Here is a 20,049-nt window from a genome sequence, read left to right on the forward strand (position 1 = left end):
ACTTGGATAATTTCCACCATGGGATTGCCAAAGTCTATTGAACTAAATGCAAAGAGTAGCTGTTAACTTGAAAACATGACATCACAAGTTGGAACAGAGCATTTTGAGCTTTGGAGATATAAACAGACTAATAATAAAGGATTACTCAAACATGTGTGAATGAAACAAACTTTGGGTAGGATTTTGAGAAGGTAGCTGCATTATAACATGGTTTAAAACTCTCTATAATCCATGTTGTATACTATAGGACCTTTAATGTTACTGCAATCGCCATTCCAATTAAAATTTTGATTCAAGTCTGATTCATCTTGCAGCTTTCTTGCAAACATCAACAGTCATAAAACATTTAGCAAAAAGGAAGAAGAATTTGAAGTTAGAGGCTTCACAGCAGATTCTCATACAAACAAAGCACACTTTTCACCCCGCTCTCTCGCTCTGCTCTTTTAGATGTGTGAAATGATGCAACGTGGCAACATGGAGCTTTAAAGGGCACGAGGAAGCTGTTACTAGTGGTACAAATCTGATCGAGGACACTAGAATACACGCATGCTCCTGTGGGTCTATGAATGGGGCTGAGCCGAGAGGGAGAGCTGCTTAGGCAAATGGATTAGACCGATTAGGAGCAGTGAGGGAGTCATTTCATATTCACACCGCACATTTCATACATTACATGACCCAAGACACCAATCATCATTACTGTATGATTGATAAATAATTTCTAACTTGGACTGTCAGTTAGAAATATATTTTATATGGGTATCTTGTTAGGAATAAACTGAATTAAATGTGTGCTTCATTGAGGAATTCAGGTCAGTTTTCTGATTAACACAACCACCCCAGGTAGAGCCTGTCTGGTCAGATGTTGCTGATGCATTTGAACTTTACAGCCAGATCACATTAGATATTCCTTAAAAGATGCACTATGTAACTTTTCTGTTGAAGGTCTCCATAAAGATGTTACTGAATACTGAATTTATGTATTTATTGTTTGTTTGTACAGGGACAGATATAACATAAATTAACAATTAATTAAGGCTAATTTGGTTAATTTGCAACCCCAGTCCTCAGAAGATCTTTAAACAGATCAGGTTTCACAAAAAAACAGCAGGATTATTTGTAAAAAAAGCAATAAATTGATCTCCATGGATATAAGCAGAGGGCACAACCAGGCCAAGTTATAGGTCAGATCTGTGGAGAGGTAAACTCTCTTGAAGCAAGAAAACATGGTTTTCAATATTGTTTTAGAGATAAATAAACACATCTATAACTGAATAAACAAAATATGTAATTTACGCCATACTATGGAAGATTTAAGGCAAATGAATTGTGACTCCATGAAGATAGGCCCACACCAGAAAAGTTGCATAGTCCCAGTTATTTTCTGTTGTACAGTCCAGTTAAAAAGTTCAATGACTGCTGTCTTCTTGCAGAGGCAGTCAGAAGTCTTAATGGCCTTCTCTCTCTCGGTGAGTGCGGCCATTGAGAAGTAGATCTCACTTTCACCCTGATCCTGGCCTATACCTTTTATCCTGTTAAGCCCTTTGGTTAGGCTAGCATCTGACCCCTAAACACTGCTGTCCATACCACCAGAGAATAGATACTTTAAATCCATTAAAGTGCCTAAGAAACAGCCATTAGGCTAGTCACGATGAATTGATTTGTTATTGAAAGAAGAAATGATAGATGGAATAGTATTTTAAAAAGCAAAAGAAGCACTGAAAATTCCCATTAGTAACATGGGATGCGTAACTGTTTCTGAATGCTCATATTTCAGTGTGAAATAAATCCACCTTACTCAGAGCATGACAAAAGCTGACCAATAGGACAAATGGATAGTAAAAAGAGAATAAAGGCCTATATTATGCTATTTTATCATCTTTTCTCATATAACACATGGAGTTGTGTTTTGTTTCATTCATTCATACTAAATATGCAGTGTTTCTGCATATTTAGGCTGAGTTATTCTCTGAAACAGAAAACACTGATCCACCTTGTGATATCATATGGCAATACAGGAAGTGCTCCAATGTGTTTTTAAACTCCTGTCAGTCCTGGAATTGCCAATCTCAACTGAACTAAAGGTAAAAGGAGCTGTTAACTTGAAAACAACAGCTTCAAGACATCACAAGTTGGAACAGAGCATTCTGAGCTTTGGAGATGTAGACAAACTAATAAACTTGGTTTATTCAAACTTGAGTGATTAAAACAAAACACAGCTCCAGGTACATTTTTTTGGAGGTTAACAACATTTTATCACAGCTGAAAGCTCAAAAGAGTCAATTCTGTGTAATATAGGACCTTTAACTACGTATATGGCAATAGCACCACTATAGCAGGGACAGGGATCAGATCACAATTTGGGTTCATTCACCAAGAAACAGAACAATTAACAGGAGCATAATTAAAAGTTTTGTCTACTTCACATTTACACCATGAAACTTGCAGCCTACCACACACAGGCCTCTTTTGTCCTGACACTAGCACGGAGTAATCAAAGATGCACTCAATTCTGTATCCCTTAGTGGGACACAGTTTAATATGCATACAAGAGTCACGCGAAATGAAACCGGGCAAACAAACGCATGCAACACACCCCCGAGTCCCCCACCCTTCCACCCCCAAGCCCCCCGCTGGTGCCACTATGACTAATTGATGCACAAACATGTTGCCGGCCCAGGTCCATCAGGCTGTGGAGATGCCATGTGTTGTGAGAGGAAACAGGCCAGCCCACTCTTGGCTCATCAAATGTGTGACACCAAAATCTGGACCAAACTTTACTGCAAAGATCCAAGTGAATGCATGTAGAGTCTATTGTGCATAAGAAGTGACATCGAGCTCTCCCAGGCTATAACATTATTCATGAAGTGTTCTTGACAATTTAGTCAAAATCAAGGTTTGAGTTATCATAGTAAGCAAAGTTTATAGTCTATTAAAACTTTATTGTTCATTAGGAATGCAACAATAACTGAAATATCGTGACATTGTATTGTCAAAGCTCTCACAATAATATCTTGGACCATCACAATATATCAAATTACAAGTCTCTTTGCTTAAAGATTAAGAGTTATGATGCAGCAATAGTGATAAAAAAAAGAAAAAAGAAAAAAAAAAAAGACAGCAGGAACTAAATAGACCATGATCCTTTGCTCCATTTCAGTGTAGTCTACAAGAAGAAATAACAGTTTTAAGCACTTTTAAGTCTTAGTTCTTTGGATTAAGTCTTGTCAAGGCATTTTAAGAGGAAAAAGTAGCATATTAACAGTTTTGTAAGCCTCTAAAAATATTGCAATATCATACTGTGAGTTGTATATCGTGAAAATATCTTACAGAGAGATTTGGATATTGTTACGTCCCTAATCATGAGCCTCCACGCCATATCGTGAGCTTTCCTACGATATCGCAATAAATATCGTACCATGGTTCATACCATGACCATATCGTATTGTGAGAATTGCATATTGTTACATCCCTATTGTTCATATTTCAATCTCAAATCTTAAAGCTACTGGATACAATGTGCACTGAATGTTGATTTCTTAATTATAAAATCATACATTGATTCAGTCCATGTCTTGACACTCAAAAGAAATGTTTAATGTCAATTTTGTTCTGTTATATATAAAAGCTCCACTGCTCCATCCATACTGTAGGTTTTGAATTTTGATCTTAGTCCATGCATTTTAATCTTATTTGGCATATTCCTCTGTTGAAACTGTATTTGCACCTGAATGCCAAAACACATTTGTCTGACAGTGGCAATAAAGCATATAACGATTCTGATCTAATTGCAAGTTAACCGTTTATTAATGGACTGTCTACATCTCCAAAACTCAAAATGCTCTGCTCAACCTTGTGATGTCATGAAGTGCTGCTTTCACATTAACCTTTTATTCATTAGAGATGGGCAATTTTAGTGAAGATGTATAGAGTTTAAAACACAGTGGAGCACTTCCTGTATTACCGCATGACATCACAAGGTGGAACGGAGAGTTTTCTGTTTGAGAGATAAACATGCAGGGTTTCTGTGTTAAAGTGTGTGAATGAAAGACAACACTACACCAGGTACACCACATTTCAGGTGAGGACATTATAACGTAGATCAGAAAATAGCGTAACACAGGCCGTTTGAGTACCAGAGAGGTTCCTGTCCTCTGAGGTGGTGTGGAGTTAAAACAACAGTGTTCACATTGAATATTCATGTGCAGTGGTTGGTTCATATACTGTAGTAGCTGCATATGTGTGTCAGTGAGTGTGTTCAGGCCTGAGCGGCTTACTGCCCCCCTCTCGGCTTTAGGCGGCAGGAATTAGGCTGACTGTGGGAATTCTAACTGGGATCCAAATCACCAGCTCTAATCACCAACCAGGAAAAAAAAAAACGTAAATCCGCCAAAATGTGAGTTGAGACACAGTGCAGCGGCAGCGTGTGCGTGAGTGAGCGTGGCCTAAATCAAAATTACGTAATGATGAGGTTCTTAACTCTCCTGACATTACAGTGGGCAGGCTTAGTGTGCAAGCTGATAGCACACTGTACAAAGGAGTATCCACTGTACACTTTAACATGACATAATATAGGTAGAAGACTTGCCTTGATTTGAGTCCTTGAAGCAAACATTTGTTAAAGGTACACAGTGTAACTTCTAACGTGGATGGTCCGCTACCTGCTTGTCTCTATGATGTTATTTCTTTGCCCGGAATGTTCCACTGTAGGGTATTAAACATACAGTATCTCCCCTGCATTTGTTCACTTACAGATGTTTTATCATATCATATCAAACACCAATTCTTACTATGAACAGGCTTGCTTTTCCATAGATCTTACCATCTCCATTGTGATTACCAAGTTTATTTCCAAAACAGTAATATCTCCAAGGAGACAAGCAGGGGGCAGACACTCCACCAGAAAAGTTACACCTTTAAATCTGATAAAATTAGGGATGCACAGATCCAGCTTTTTCAGTTTTGATACCGATTCCAATACTACAGCTTTAGGTATCTGACAATACCCCATAATTAACCGATACCAGTGAGACAAAAATAAATCAAAAATGAATGAAATGTGTTATGGAGCTGTTATTTATCCCACTAGTAACCAAAGAACAGCTCTGTGTAACTAAAAGTTCAAACATTATGAGACTTTCTTATTACACCAGTTTAAATGTCCATCAAGGATAGCGACTGAACAGATATTTAGAAGACGATATTTGGTTCAGACAATTTTTCAGTATCAGTGCCAATAAACAATATCAGAAATGGATTGGCACATCTCTAAAAATAAATAAAATACAGCTTTATTGTACTTTTCATGACATGTACACAAAAAAAGTGTGTTCTAGTATTTCAGTATTTATTTGACAGATCTCCTAATATCACTGACAACTACAGCTCTATATTGTTTTATACCATAGCCTTTATACACAGATGTTATATGAAATTATGCATAGGTGTGCCGATTTAATATCTTCTAGTTTGTTATAGGAGGGTGGTACAAAAATGCCTTTTACTAGACATTGCACAATTTATGACTATGCTGTAACAATCTTATCTAGTCCATATCACCATTTACATTGTTTTAAATAACTTTTTTAACAAGAAGCTAATCCATTTTTACATAGCGCTTTTGTGCCAAAGAGTGTTTTTAACAGTATATGCGAGCCACTGGGCCTTGATAACCCAGCGTAATGAAAAGTTAAAGAGAGTGAACAGCCGCATCTCCCACTGTGCCCAGACCCCCGGGACCACCCTGTGTGACGTGACAGGCCCAGCCTTCTGCTCGGCATTATATGGGTCAGTCTCATTATGAATAATACAAGGCCAATTTAGATGCACAAATCTGGTCTGGCCACTGATCATGAACCAATTAAAATGAAAATGTTGCTTTATCATCAAATATTTTGGAGAGAATGGTTACGGACTGACTGTGAGCTGGTGCCAATGAACTATTTATGCATACACAAAGAACATTTTATTTTCAGTATTGCCAACACAACCATCTTCACATCCTCTCCTCACAGTCACATATACATACATAAAACAGTAGCTTGAGTAGTAGCAACTAAGAAAAGGAAATATAATGATTTGATCGGGACTAGTGTTGTCACCATATGAACATTTAAATCTCCATTTCTATACTAAGGAAAATACTTAGTACCATCACAAGATAATACCAGTACAACGATGGGTTAAAAAAATAAAAATAAAATAAAAATAAAAAATTTACACAATATAATGTAATTTTCAACATAAAGTAACTTTAGTAAAGTACTTATTTTAATATTCAACAGGGGTCTTATATTATGATTATATATTATGTTAGTATTAAATTATATTCATGTTCATTCAAAACCACTCAGAAAATGTACAATGTTCTATTTGTGATTTGATTTTTTCAGACGTGATACTTCTTCAAATAAGTGTCCTGTTTTAGTATTAATTAGTATCTGAGTACTGATTTTTTGGACAACCCTGGTCACTCTGGACTAACTAAATATAGCAAGCAGTAGTAAGCACTAAGCATATAATCTGTTCGTCTTTACCGCTACAATTATTCTTTATGCTCTGGGTTAGTCATGCCTGATCAGTTTGAGAAATATCATTTTGCTTTCAAGGAGACCCAGGACTCGTCACATGACCCCAAATCAAACCGAAACATGATAAGAATCTTAAAGCAAACAGTCGGCCATGTTTAGGACCACGCCCCACACGTTTAATGATTCAGGCTGTGTCCCTGTGCCATTTCCTCTTAATGCCATGTACAGGCGTCAGGAGAATTTAATGCACTTCTCAATGCCATACATATGACCCTGATCCATGTAATCCACTCCAACTCAGTAACACATGCACAACAGCGTCCACACTGTAAAAATGAAATGTCCACTAGCCCTATGTAATATATCATCTTTTCTCAACTTAATATTTTATGTTAAGGGTGCACTGCACCACTTTTCAGGTGCAAGGCCTACTACCTTTTTGTCTTCATGGAGATGTTATTGCTTTGCCTGGAATGTTCTGTGGTATGACATTAGACATATCCATCTAGCAGTTATTCATTACAGGTGTTTCTACTGCTCTAAAATACATTATTTCCTTCTGTGAATAGGGGCGACTCTTCACAGATCTGAACTGTAATGTAGCCTAAAGCAATAACTTTTCCATCGAGACAAACACATGGTGGACCCTCCGATAGAAATATTACACCGTGCACCTTTAATTCATACTATATTTTGAGTAAAGGAATCTAAAATAAAAATAAAAAACATCCAAATATTGTGTATCTATTATGTTCCCATCTCTTTTAATCACTAAATCTTGAGGAACAAATTTCATTCTGTCACGTGTTTCTCTCGCATGTTTGACAAATAAAGAACCTTGAAATTTGAAACATTTGCTTTGGATTGACATAATATATATATATATATATGTATATAATATATATTTTTTCCTTCAACATTTAAAAGTGCACAATGTAACTTTTTCTATGGGGAAATTCCTGGCCATCTCCCACAGTAGGGAATTCAATGTATCAGTTTCATATTTGTACATGAGTGGGGGGAAACATTCGATGTATCTAAAATTAGCATAAATAAAAAATAAGATGGACAATGATGAAATAATACATGTTTTTAAAGTCATCATTTCAAGTTATTTAGCTAGGACCTTGCATCTTGATGAATGCTTTCTTAACCGAAGCGAATTTCTGTGTATGTTTTTATCCCTAATGGCCAAGATGCAATAAAGCTTTTAAAATTTTCTAAACAGACGGAGTGCCTCGTTTTGTTTGTTTGTTTTCTATACACAACTACTTAGATATTTTCAAGTTAAAAAAGAAGCCCTATCCAAAGAGCACTGGTCTACAATTTTGAACCATACATGTACCCACTCAACGCTTTTTGTCTTATTCTTTTTGCAATTTTATTTTTCATAGTGTGCCCTTACTTCTACTTACAGCTAAAGCAATTGTACATCACCTTTAATAACACATGTAAAATTTAAAAAACATCTGGTCAGTGTAGTCCAAACAACATTGTAAATCTCAAACTTTGTCATGAAGTGTTCTGCCAGATGTGTGAATGAACATGTGATCTTTATTCACACCTTTGTCTCTGCTTTGCACCTGCCCCCCCACCCCCAGTCTACTACAAGGAGAAACAGCCGTACCCTTGAATGTGTAATGCTGCCATAAAATTATAATAGCAGTTTCAGGTTGTAAATTCTCCATGAACGCACTTGAGGAGGGCAGTGACAGAAGTCCACTCTTCATTTTGGCCCTTTGTGTTGTTCCCATTTAGCGTGTGAGTCAGCTCCACGTTTACCCAGAAGAGCTGACAGCAACAGTGAGATTTCACAACTGCTACATGCTACAACTAGACCAAGCATTTAATTTGAATATGTTGTTATAGGTAGACCTGTCACCATAAAGACTATATTAACCGATCCTTCAATGCATGACATACAGTTTGGTTATTTTTCTGATCTTTGATAAGATTTGAGCTGTAGAGAATTGAATTTGCCATTTCTATGACTCATTATAGATACAAACAAATAGATACAAACTATTTAAGTGTTTTATTTGGCTATTCATTTATTGCAGTTTGTGTTTTTTTTTTTTTAACAATATTGTACATTTGCAATACTTTTAGGGGAATTAAAATATTGTTGCTTAATTATCAACTATATTTACCTCCGCAATATATCACACTTCAAAATGAGTTATCGTGACAGGCCTAGTCATAGGGCTGTTATAGGGCAATTTATCAAATTTAAACAGGATAAAAAAGATTCAGTGCAATGGTCAAGTTTTTATGCTCATGAAATTGATACTTAAAGATACGAGTCCAAGTTTTTTTTTTTTCTTTTTTAAAGCAGTAGATGGCAGATGTGAAACTTGTTCCCCCTTCCCTCACCTGCCTTTGTTTATGCCCACCTGAGCTCTCTGGTCTTCTTCTGTTTAGCCACAGCTGGTGCACTATCAGACTGCAGTAACATAGATAGCACCAGTGGCAATATGTGAGAATACAACAGGGGCAGGTCAAAAATAAAATAAAAATAAAAATCGAGATCAATTTAAATGACAAAAAAAAAAAAAGTAGATTCTTTTTTCCCCCCGGTTATGACTTGCTCTGGTGTTTTTCAGCTAAAGTAGAGCATTCTGGTCTGGATGTGGTGCGACAGAGGCGTGGTGAGCTGTTAGTTGCATCAGGAGCTTGGTAGACAGCCGCTTTAATTACGAGGAAAACAAGAGCTAGTTTGCACACAGCTGATGTCTCCTCCGACTGACTTCAAGGTGAAGGACATTGTGAAACGCACACAGCCCAATTAATCCAATGTTTATAAGAATGCATTCATCTTTGACCATACGTATACAATCTCTGTAAAAGTAGGAGAATTTGATAATGCTACTTATACACAGGTTTTCAGACAAGGACAATTTGCTCTACTGTATTTAATATTTTCTAAAACAAAATCCAGTACTGCTAGATTTTACCTTCAATAGAGGCTTTTCATCAGTTTCAGAGTTATGAAAATACTGTAATAAGTACTGTTGCCATAGCGATTCAAAACAAAATACTATATCTTGTAAATGAGCTTCAGTCCTTAAAATAATCACATATAAAGAGGAAGCTGAAAACCATGAATAACAGCCTGAATGAGTTACAGGATTAACTTCATACAACTATTATCATATTTATTATTATCATATTTATTTCTTTTTAAATTAAACATGCCAAGTTGCTGCTGTTGATGCAAATTATTGATAGTAAATGGACATATAAAAATCATTACGGTACTATATTTCACTTTTACATGCTGTGCTTTTGTGCTGTGCCGTGCTCTGACCTGTTGTAATGTCGACCAAGCGAGATCTTGAGCCTTCTCAGTTAGCCCCCAGTCTAGTCCAGGACCGCTCTCGTGAATATTCTCATCATGACTTGAATAATCCCCTCCCTATGCACAAGAAAAGAAAAGAGGAAACTGTCAAAACACTACTGAAATAAATACATGCACATTAGTTGTGGGTGGAATGCCAAAACAAGACAATTTTCATAACCTCAGTTTCATCACAATTCATGTAAACGTCTGGAAGAGATAACTCATCTGTTTTTATTTAGCAATTAGTTAAATCTAATTTGAGCACTGCTGAGGCTGACCAACTGATGCTTTGCAATCACATCACAGTGGGGGTCTTCTGTATGCATCTTTATTGGTGGAATGTTCAGCAGTTATCATGGTGACACAATGCACACTATGGCAAACACCAAAAAGTTTTAAAATAATCTGAAGCTCAAGAAAAAACAAAATGGGTTTAAACAACACATTTTCAGGAGCCTGTGACTAATATGAGTGTCCATGATGGTGTTTAGGAGTTTGATTTTCAACAATAAAGGTGAGAGTGACTGTTGGCTAAAGAGAGAGAGACTTGTTTAAGAGCATACATCTCACCTGTCGCACTTCCAGATGAGTCAGCAGTTTCTGGTCAGAGTGCATTAAAATAAAGATCAGATCAAGTCTAACTTGAATAACAGAGCTTCTAGCAGAGCAGTATTTTCAAACTTAAGAGCTGCACTAAAGAGAAAATTTGTTGAAAAAGACGCAATTTTCTTAAAAAAAAAAAGTATATTGTGAAATAACTATTAGATTTGATCACCATATTGCCCAGCCCTCAGTCTCAAACAAAATAAAAACACATTACGCCCTACAACCTGTAAAGTCTGTGCCCTTATGAAGCCAGATGGTGCAATGACTCAAGAGAAAATAAACATTCCTTTAATGTCAGTCAACAACAGCATGATCAGAATAGTACCATTAGTCAGCTTTTGGACACACAGATTGCTGACCAAATTTAAATGATAATTATTTCTGTATTTCAAGCAAATATAATTTACGAACTGTACAGTAAGTATATCTTTTTCTGTCCACATAAGCCATTTAAATCAAACATACCCTGAGCAGGCCCAAAATAGAGCAGGAGGAAGTAAAAGTTCTTCAAACCCACCCCAGTCTGTTTCACTGAGGGAGAGAAAACCTGCTTCCTTAATCTACAGAACTCAGTATAGTGAAATTATTAACAAAGTACATTAGATGATTAGAAGAAACAGTTTTTGGCTTGAATTAGGATTGCACAATGTTTTGTTTTTTTAATTGAAAAATGTTGTTGTACCCATAGTTTGGACCTCTACATGCATGCTCTGAAATGCATGGGATTCTTGGGTTGGGTTTGTGTGACTTCTATCAAATGTTATTACTTCCAGTTGTTTACAATAACAGAATCCTACGTTTCAAACAAATCTAATCTAATGATGAAACTTGTCAGAAAAGTTTACAATTTTTTCTCAAAATTGTGCAGCCCCAGCTTGTTTATTCTGTATAATCATATATAAACACAAAAACATCCATTCTGTAACACACCAACAGTGGCCCATTGCTAAGCTCTGTACAAAACCGTGGTGTGTATCAACAGGCTTCTACAGCATGAACACAATCACATCCGCTTGTGCAGTCTAACCTATAACACAACTCATTATGACCTTCACAGTGAAAGCCATTATCAGTGTCTCCAAATAAAGTACACAATCAGACAGTGACCTTTGGTTCTAAAAGGAAGTACATGCTCACTTATACATTTCATATCTTTGCACATGTCTATATTTCTCTGTTCCTTTGTTCCAGTGTTTGCAGGCTACAGTGCTTTCTTAAAAAACTCTAATAATAAAAGTGGACAGAGGGAGAATAAAAGGATGTATAAAAATGTATTGTGTCCATCCTGGTTGTCTCTGAATGATTTATAACTCAAAGTGACGTGTGCAGAGCCTGTGGGAAAGAACAGGCTGCACTTGACCCGCTGGCGGCTGCTGCACCGACTGGTCTTTGTGACAAGACAGAACAACATGTGAACAACATTTGAACATGTTAGCATAAATGAGGTCAAATATACAACTTTTCTTACTGGAAAGCAAAAAATATACAATTAATACAATTCAGACATTTTTATTGTTTAAAAATATCTCTATCTGTATTGTCCATTGTATATAGGAATGTGTAACTTATTGGTTGACTATTATTTGTCTGCACTGTCTGTCCTGAACATAGATTCCTTGAATAATGTAAATAAAAACTAGGGATGCACCGATAGCAATATTGGTAGTGAATATTGGTGCCGATTCAGCAAAACTTTCAATATCGAGTATTGGTTCCATAATATCGGTTCAGTCAATATCTTGGTTGCATTACAAAATTGATCTGATTGTGTTAACTGTATTTTGAGAGAAATAAATGCCATTTTCAAACCCACACTGTTATCAGTTAATATCAGATATTGGCGGATATCAAAGTACCGATATCATATCTTAACTGAAAAACCAGGATCCATAATAAAATTTGTTATTAAAAATGGAAAGCAGAAATAATGTTTTATGTTACAAGAAACTGAACCAACCAGGAATCAAATGATGCAGGCAATGAGAAGAAGTTGACCTTCACTATGTTTATGTATGTATGGCTCCAAGTCCATGTTATCTGGTCAAGCTCAATAAAAAATATTTGCATTTGTTTGAACTTCACCTAAAAGCCCCACTGCAGTACTTTAAATTAAAAAAAAGAAGAAAAAAAAAGACAGATTTTATTATAGAATAGCATAGAATAACATAGCAAAATCAAGCGTCTTTACTGTGAGCAGGCTTGCACTTCCACAACCCTGATCTTACTTTCTATTGAAATGTTGTTCCTTTTTTGTTCCTCAGTATAAGGCATAAAACTAGAATCAAGGCTGTAGATGACGTTAGGTCAATCACAATACCAAATTGTGAATGTAATATATTGTTGAAGTAAATACAGATGGAAAAACAATACTATTAAAACTTAACCATAAAGTTGCATTATCCTCCAAAAAGCTGCCATAAATACATAACAGAATACAACACTTAAGTAGTGTATCTGTACTGAGTCATAGAAGTTCATAATTCAACCCATTCACAACTTAAATCTGATCGCAGTACAGAAAAAAATATATATATATTTTTCAGTAGAACAAAGAAAAAGTACCTACGAAGAATTTTAACCTCCAAAAATGTCTGTTCCATCCATCAAGTATTGAACGATAAGTCAATATAATATTTATCGTGACAAACCTAGAAGACATGCCACCTCCAAAAAGTTGTATTGTGTAACTTTTAAGGCGGAGGGTCAAATGCTTTTCTCCATGAGATGTTACTGCTTTGTCTGGAATGTTTCACAGTATGGCATTAAACCTTTCTATCTTCATGGAGACCAAATCAAATCAAGTTACATGTCAGATCTGTGGAGAGGCAGAGTTTTAACGGGCATTTTTAAGCTATAAAACCACCTGTAATTTAATAAATGTAAGGTAGAGCTGTTTAATGTCATACTGTGGAACATTCAAGGCAGAGCAATGTATCTATAGAAACAAGAAGGTGATGGATCCCCACCTAAAAAGTTAAAAGCACTTCTGCAATAATCGAGTACAGACAGGGGACTATGAGCAGAGATGATGTACACTTCAGCACAGATCCCTCTTAATAATCACTGCAATATTAACCAGCGCTAATGACTGCTGAGTTCACCATCTTGGGACACATTAGGTTGGCGAAATGGCGAGTTTGCTAAGTTTTAAAAATAAACTATGTACGTCACTGAACACAGTTGGTCGGTTGGCTCCAGATCAGAACGGAGATCTCCAGTTGGTGTTCCATGTTCTGTGTGGGACACGACACACGGTGAGTCATAAATCCTGACTCACGAGCTGTCCAACCCAAAGTAAGGTTCGGACAAGTCAGATTTAACCTTGGATCCTTCAAACAGAGAACCAGAGCCCACGAAAAGGGACAGGATCTGGGACCTCTGCCAACAATATGACTGTTATTATTATTTCATTTGAACACAATTGGCACACCAGAAAAAGGCAATTGCCAAACTAAATGATTTTTATTTTTTCAGATTGGCTTAATCTGATACATGCAAAAAGACTTGAAATTTGGGTTGGCCAAAATGACAAAAATAAAAAAAAGATTAATTACATTTTGCTTTGTTTTTTTCCTTCTACTGAGTGATCACGATTTTCAATTTTATGCAAGTGCACTGTGTAACTTTTCTGGAAGGGGGGCTACCTGTTTATCTCTATGAAGATGTTAATGCTTTAGTTTAAATTGTCCACAGTATGGTATTAAACTAATCTCTCTTGCATTTATTCAACTACCAAAGTTATTGATCCATCCATCCATTTCCTTCTCCATATCCGGGACTGGGTCGCAGGGGCAGCAGTCTGAGCAGGCCCAGACTTCCCTCTCCAAACCCACTTCCTCCAGATCTTCCGGGGGAATCCCAAGGCATTCCCAGGTCTGCCTAGAGACATAATGTCCTACGTCTTCCCTGGGGCCTACTCCCGGCGGGACGTGCCCGAAACACCTCTCCAGGGAGGTGTCCAGGAGGTGTCCGGAAAAGATGCCTGAGCCACCTCAACTGGCTCCTCTCAACGTGGAGGAGCAGCGGCTCTACTCCGAGCTCCTCCCGTGTGACTGAGCTCCTCACCCTGTCTCTAAGGGAACGCACCCAGCCACCCTGCGGAGGAAATTAATTTCAATCGCTTGTATCTGTGATTGTTCTTTCCATCATTACCCAAAGCTCATGACCATAGGTGAGGGTAGGAACAAAGATTGACCAGTAACCTAATGTTATTTATTGTTACAAAAATATCTTAAAAACATTCATTCTTACTGTGACACAAATCTAAAGTTTATGGCTATACTGTGGAACATTCTAGGCACATCACCATGACGACAAGCAAGCAATGAACCCTGCACCGGACAAGTTACACAGTGCACCTTTAACATTAATTTCCTGAATATAAAAACATACAGACTCTCGTAAATAAATGCTATTTAATGTGAACAATTCTTCCTCCATAGTGTAAAGTTAAAGTCTGCTGTAGAACACATGCTTTTATGAAGGAGGACTGGCTGGAGACCTCTCGATTTGACTAAATTACGTTACAATTAAAATTAGCTTAATACTTGAGATGTGAGGTCTCAAGTGTTTACTATATTTATTCAAATTTGTTTCAACGAAAATAACTCAACTTACCTCTGCTCATGTCTTCTCTAGAGCTTCTTTTTAACAACTTAATTTTTTTTTGTGACTCATCCCATTATCAATTACGTTCTTTAAAAATCCCAATGTGGAAAACACACTCCACAGAAGACAATTTCCACAAAACACATATTCCTCCCTAGATGAAAATACCCTAATCCAGTAAGATAGAAAAGGAACTCTGCAGTTTGTCCTGATTATCCAGCCAGAGCCAATGTGTGGATTTTTATAGCTCTGACTCATTTCCACTGTGATAAACACACTTTACACTATAAGGGGGATTTGGAGACTTGGGGGCAGCTCTCATCTGTGCAGCTTATAGTGACACTGTTGAGACACGCGTAAATATACACACACACTCAAGACTGTTAGCATGTCAGATTACCGCTGAAGCTAATGCAAAGCGTAAATGTGGTTACTGGTGGATTTATGGGAAAATAAATACAGTTACAGGTCTGGCTAGTGTCTGTCCTGGAGGCAGGTCTGGAATCAGTAAAGTCACTTCCTGGTTACTTACAGAAGGGTGACAGAAAAGCGGAGGAGCTCACTATGTCCACACAAACGTTTCTTAAAACTTATGCTGTTTAACATTTTTATACAGTTTGCTTAGCTTGTTAAAAAGCTATAAGATTTGCCAAACAGGTAGGAAGATTAAACAAGTAGGCTGCAAACTGCTTGATATTCAACTTTTAACCAAGAAACTAAGCATTAAAAGGGCTCGTATTTTCTGATCAGTGTTATAATGTTGTTTCCTCATCACAAACATACAGTATCTGGAGTTCATTCACACAAACACTGCATATAGGCATATAGAGTTCTTCTCTCAAACAGAAAGCACTCTGTTCCACCTTGTAATGTCATGCGGTAATACAGGAAGTGCTCAAATGTGTTCTTTTGTTTTTTTTATACACCTGCACTAGGATCATTTAGATATTTTCAGACCTGGAATTACCAATCTTTAATAAACTAAAGGTAAAACGTAGTTTCTAATTTGAAAATGCTTTACTCAAACATGCATGAATGAAACAAAACACAACTCTAGGTATGTTTTTGAGGAGGTAATAACATTTCAACATAGTTTAAAGCTCACAAGAGTCAATTTTTTGTAATACAGACCCTTTACTCAAGCAGTAGTATTCATATTCACAACAATATAACTATAGAAGAACAGCACAAATGTCTATAAATACTATGCCACTGTGCTTGTTGTGTCACGTTCACAGTTTTCATCACAAAACAGCAGGTTTTATGTCTGTTTACATTTTACAAAAATCAGTGCATCTATGGGGAAGCATTACAGAGCAATATACAACAATATATTTGGTGAGTCTACATAGCATCACAAAAATGTTGCTTAGGAAACTTTGGTATTATTGAATAATCTAATAAAACAATCAAAGCAGAATTTGAACTGGACTTCCAGGCCTTCCAATACTATCTATACAATCTCTGCCAATTTCAGCTTCCTTCAGATCTATTACTTTGCCTTGAAGCAAAACCAAGCTAATCTCCATACTGAGAAATGTGGCACACACAGCCAAGACAAATGGCAGCAATAACGTACATGTTAGTATCCATAAGGGGGCGCCATATGGGAAGTAGCCCCATGTAACATTACGCCTCCTCCGGGCACAGAAGAGGAGATGTTGGAATAGTCAATGATAACAAGGAAAAACGAGAGCACATTTTAAATATATGAAAAAACACACCGCATCGCACATCTTATAGGGATATAAGAGATCTCTGAGTTTGTTTTACAAACATGTTAAGCCATTAAAGGTGCTGTACCTGATTTTGACTCTTAAAGGTCGTGAAAACAGTGGTCCTACGTTTTTGGGTCACTTTTACCTGACATTCCAAGCATCCAAATTATTCACTGCAATTAATTTTTTACTAGCACTTTTTAACACTTTTCAGAGACCGGAGCTGAGTTCTGCAGACGGGGTAATGCTAGAAACAACTAACATGCTAACCACACACTTCCTGAGAGGGACAAGCCCTTAAAACTCGTGATATCGATCAGCCACAACACAAGTAAGACAAAGAGCGGTGTTGGACAATTGATAACTGATGGCTAATGCTAATAGTTTATTGTTTATAGTCAGCTAAACTTGCAGCTCCACAATGCCCATGCAGCCCGTTTTCCTCTAAATGGACCCGAGTGGAACAACCTATAAACCATGAGCGTGTGCATATTTGAATTTCCCAATTTGGAGGTGAAGTCAAAAGTTTTCCGCAGACTTAAACCTTCCCAAAAATAGCCCGATACACTCAAGGCTAACATATCTGCAGCAGTCATCAGTCAGGAGTATTAGCAGTCCGCTGTCTGCATTGGCTCCATTTGTCCTGCTTTAACAAGGCTTTAAAGAGACATTCAGTGCTTCTATACGCACAAATGCATGCATTAAGAGTCCCATACAAACCAGGGCCTTATTTACTGTTGCCTGGGCCCTGCCTGTGTCTCAGTATCCCACAGTTTCTTCTCTTAAAGCCTTTCATGGTGGTTGGCAGCTCTCAGCACTGGGCCCTTTGAGCTCAGAGGAGTTTTCAGTGCAGTCAATAGTGTGTGGTCTACGGTCTAGGGTTTCCCAAAGCCACAACAGTCTCCCGTTTCAGAGAGGTGCAAAGCCAATCAATACTGCTACTCCTAACACTTATGGTAGTAGTATTCCCAAAGTAGTAAGAAATGTAATTTGAGGAGAAATACTTTTCATATTAGGGCTGCAGTTGTTTAGTTGATTAATGGGTCGATAGAGCTTTTGTTGACCAATTAATCTTTTAGTCAACTCATTTGATCAGTAATATGGACCATTACAGGAAGGAGAAAGCATAGAGCGAACGAACTGGAGTGACTACACAGTTTTAAGGGCCCATGCCATTTCTGATTTACATTATAATGTTGTTTCCTTATCACAAACATACCTGGTAATGTGGCATACAGAAAGTGGTCCATTGTATTTTTAAACCCCATATACATTCACTACACTGAATTTGATCATTTCAGCCCTCAAATTGCCCATCTCTCAAAAGGTAAGCTGTAGCTGTTAACATGACATCACAAGGTGGAACAGAACATGATGTAGATCAGGGGTGTCAAATTCAAATTCACAAAAAACTGGGACTAAGTTGTAGGCCAAACAAAATATTTAATGAAAAATGTCAACAACCTCTGCATTTTTTTCTCTTCTTTTGAGATATGTAATGTTAAACCTTTTCTTATTAAAATAAATGTTTAATAATAGTTTTGATTAAACACTGAATCCAGAACTAGCATTATATAAAATAACAAAAGTTTAAATAAATAATGTCTCTATAGCCTATCTGTAGCTCTAATACATATTTGAGATGATCTCGCAGGCCAAATATAATTATACCGTGGGCCAAATTTGGCCCCCGGGCCTGAGTTTGACATGTCTGATGTAGACAGACTATCAATGCAGGGTTACTCAAACATGTGTGAGTGACACAAACACAACTCCAGGTATGTTTTTAATGCGGTAACAATATTTTAGTCAATTTTGTGTAATACATAACCTTTAATCTGTATTTTCATGAAGGTTTTGTTTACCAGGACTTCTCTGTAGGGCTATATTTTGCAAAAGATCCTACCATATTTGACAGCTTTTTAGACAGTTAATCTATGCACATGTATGTCTTTAGTCGACTACACCCCTTTTTCATATTAACTCACTCTGCGAGGAAGAAATTAGATTGTTTTGTATACTTTAAGTTCATAGTCCCTATAGAGAAATATGTCTTTGGCAGCATTTGACCCATTTTCACCCTCTAGACAAGGTAATTTGTAGAGGTTGAAGCACCCATGGGACCCATCTCTATATCTTGAGCCATGGAAGATCAAAGTCATGATTAGTTGAAAGTTTATTCTAGGGCAGCTCTCTGTAACATTTGAATCGAAACTGCAATTTGAGATAGAACTAGAAAAGCACTCAGAGAGCGCAGACCTCTGCCAAGGACTACCCCCATTTTTTATATAAATTGCGATAAAATCAGTCTTCTGGATCAGATCCGGATCAGCCTTTGGAATATGAAAGAGGATCCCATTGTCCATCCCTGAGTCAAATTTCATGGGGTTTGGTCAATAATTAACCGAGATATTGAGAAATAAAATTTTTGGGCCCATTTACCACAATGTTAACAAAAATTTCAAAGTGATCCAGAATCCAGGATTTCTTCTGGATCACCCCCAAAATGAAATCAGTCCTTCCTTTTCACATTTCCAACAAATCCTGAAAATTTCATGAAAATCGGTCCATAACTTTTTGAGTTATGTTGCTAAAAGACAAACAAACAAACAAACAAACAAACAAAAAAACAGACAAACGCCGGCAAAAACATAACCTCCTTGGTGGAGGTAACAATTATCACGTCACACAGGCTGTAATTATAATAAAATGTTTTACCTTTGTACCTGTTGTACCTGTTGTTTACATCTACAAAAATGTTCTGAAATTCATGGGATTCTTTTATTATCTTATCATCTCCCATAGTTGTTTACCACTCCAACTTGAGCTGTGTGGTCCAGGGATAGTTTTTAAAATAACCCTGTTGGCTGAGTAAATCTTCATTATTTTAAAAGCTCATCTCCACCTCCACTAAGCTGACTCACGACCTGTACCTGTCTCTTGTACTTTATTTATGGAAATAAAGTACGAGAGACTCTTCCCTTGATGCACCGGGCTCATTCAGTAGTGTGACCGCAGGACATGACTTTCCTTTAAGGGCATGTTTGATTGAGTAAAAACAACATGGCCTAGGATTAACCCAGATCTTTCCAACTTGGACCAAATTTCTCTGGCTTTAGGGTGTGTTTCAGGAGCATCTCTGTGCAGAATGAATAGATGTCTTCATCATTATATTTGAAGAAGAGCAGATAAATTAGATGTTTGTACAATAACCAAAGAGAACATTTGTTTAAGGGTCAACTAGCTGGAT

General features: G+C 37.0%; 1 protein-coding gene across 3 annotated transcripts in view; it reads right to left on the minus strand.

The window, feature by feature from the left end:
- taok3a (TAO kinase 3a) overlaps nt 1–20,049 on the minus strand; it is a 48,838-nt gene that overhangs the window by 13,300 nt on the left and 15,489 nt on the right. For 2 of the 3 annotated variants that reach the window (XM_055161710.1, XM_055161711.1), the window contains exon 2: nt 9,835–9,942. The exons of the other annotated variant lie outside the window; for it this stretch is intronic. The gene's annotated coding sequence lies outside the window, so the exon portion shown is untranslated. The remainder of the gene's footprint in view (nt 1–9,834; nt 9,943–20,049) is intronic. 3 annotated transcript variants of the gene reach the window in all.

This window comes from Boleophthalmus pectinirostris, unplaced genomic scaffold (genome assembly GCF_026225935.1).
Source record: "Boleophthalmus pectinirostris isolate CB_2022bp ecotype Guang Dong unplaced genomic scaffold, ASM2622593v1 HiC_scaffold_4, whole genome shotgun sequence".
NCBI classification, from domain to species: Eukaryota; Metazoa; Chordata; class Actinopteri; order Gobiiformes; family Gobiidae; genus Boleophthalmus; species Boleophthalmus pectinirostris.